This window comes from Zeugodacus cucurbitae, unplaced genomic scaffold (genome assembly GCF_028554725.1).
Source record: "Zeugodacus cucurbitae isolate PBARC_wt_2022May unplaced genomic scaffold, idZeuCucr1.2 ctg00000065.1, whole genome shotgun sequence".
NCBI lineage: Eukaryota > Metazoa > Arthropoda > Insecta > Diptera > Tephritidae > Zeugodacus > Zeugodacus cucurbitae.
In genome coordinates this window covers 10,001-12,500 of record NW_026530842.1, presented here as the reverse complement: position 1 = coordinate 12,500, position 2,500 = coordinate 10,001, and positions in this window count along the sequence as shown.

Below are 2,500 nucleotides of genomic sequence, written 5' to 3'. Positions count from 1 at the left end.
ACAAAAATTAATATATTGTATAGTTGTTAGAGAGAATCTTATAACATAAAGATACAGATTTTTGAACGCAAAGTACTTTATTTCTCAATATTCATTGAGAACATAAGGTAGTGTTATATAGATTGTTATCAAACGACTATTACAATATACTGAAAAACAATTGTGAAATATACAAAAATTAATATATTGTATAGTTGTTAGAGAGAATCTTATAACATAAAGATACAGATTTTTGAACGCAAAGTACTTTATTTCTCAATATTCATTGAGAACATAAGGTAGTGTTATATAGATTGTTATCAAACGACTATTACAATATACTGAAAAACAATTGTGAAATATACAAAAATTAATATATTGTATAGTTGTTAGAGAGAATCTTATAACATAAAGATACAGATTTTTGAACGCAAAGTACTTTATTTCTCAATATTCATTGAGAACATAAGGTAGTGTTATATAGATTGTTATCAAACGACTATTACAATATACTGAAAAACAATTGTGAAATATACAAAAATTAATATATTGTATAGTTGTTAGAGAGAATCTTATAACATAAAGATACAGATTTTTGAACGCAAAGTACTTTATTTCTCAATATTCATTGAGAACATAAGGTAGTGTTATATAGATTGTTATCAAACGACTATTACAATATACTGAAAAACAATTGTGAAATATACAAAAATTAATATATTGTATAGTTGTTAGAGAGAATCTTATAACATAAAGATACAGATTTTTGAACGCAAAGTACTTTATTTCTCAATATTCATTGAGAACATAAGGTAGTGTTATATAGATTGTTATCAAACGACTATTACAATATACTGAAAAACAATTGTGAAATATACAAAAATTAATATATTGTATAGTTGTTAGAGAGAATCTTATAACATAAAGATACAGATTTTTGAACGCAAAGTACTTTATTTCTCAATATTCATTGAGAACATAAGGTAGTGTTATATAGATTGTTATCAAACGACTATTACAATATACTGAAAAACAATTGAAATATACAAAAATGAATATATAATGGTATATTGAATAGTTGTTAGAGAGAACCTTAACATAAAGATACAGCTTTGAACGCAAAGTTATCAAACGACTTTTACAATATACTGAAAAGCAATTGAAATATACAAAAATTAATATAATGGTATATTGTATAATATAAAAACTAAGTTTGGTTAAACGGCGGGCATAAAAATGATTTTATTTACGTAGCCAAATGCATCGTCATCTTATTAGTGACGCGCAAAAAGGAATTCAGGAGATTCCTACTGTCCCTATTTGCGAAGAGCCGAAACCACATATAAAGAGCCAAAACGCCGAAACCACGTATATTTGCATATAAAAAAAACTAAGTTTGGTTAAACGGCGGGCATAAAAATGATTTTATTTACGTAGCCAAATGCATCGTCATCTTATTAGTGACGCGCAAAAAGGAATTCAGGAGATTCCTACTGTCCCTATTTGCGAAGAGCCGAAACCACATATAAAGAGCCAAAAGGCCGAAAAAACGTATATTTGCATATAAAAAAAACTAAATTTGGTTAAACGGCGGGCATAAAAATGATTTTATTTACGTAGCCAAATGCATCGTCATCTTATTAGTGACGCGCAAAAAGGAATTCAGGAGATTCCTACTGTCCCTATTTGCGAAGAGCCGAAACCACATATAAAGAGCCAAAACGCCGAAACCACGTATATTTGCATATAAAAAAAACTAAGTTTGGTTAAACGGCGGGCATAAAAATGATTTTATTTACGTAGCCAAATGCATCGTCATCTTATTAGTGACGCGCAAAAAGGAATTCAGGAGATTCCTACTGTCCCTATTTGCGAAGAGCCGAAACCCCATATAAAGAGCCAAAACGCCGAAACCACGTTCATACAAGTAAAAAAATTTCATATAAATACTAAATAATTTTCATATAGATACTAAGTTTATGAATTCATACAAGTAAATAATTTTCATATAAATACTAAATAATTTTCATATAGATACTAAGTTAATGAATTCATACAAGTTAAAAATTTTCATATAAATACTAAATAATTTTCATATAGATACTAAGTTAATGAATTCATACAAGTTAAAAATTTTCATATAAATACTAAATAATTTTCATATAGATACTAAGTTTATGAATTCATACAAGTAAAAAATTTTCATATAAATACTAAATAATTTTCATATAGATACTAAGTTTATGAATTCATACAAGTAAATAATTTTCATATAAATACTAAATAATTTTCATATAGATACTTAATAAATTTCATATAAATACTAATTAATTTTCATATAGATACTAAGTTAATGAATTCATACAAGTTAAAAATTTTCATATAAATACTAAATAATTTTCATATAGATACTAAGTTTATGAATTCATACAAGTAAAAAATTTTCATATAAATACTAAATAATTTTCATATAGATACTAAGTTAATGAATTCATACAAGTTAAAAATTTTCATATAAATA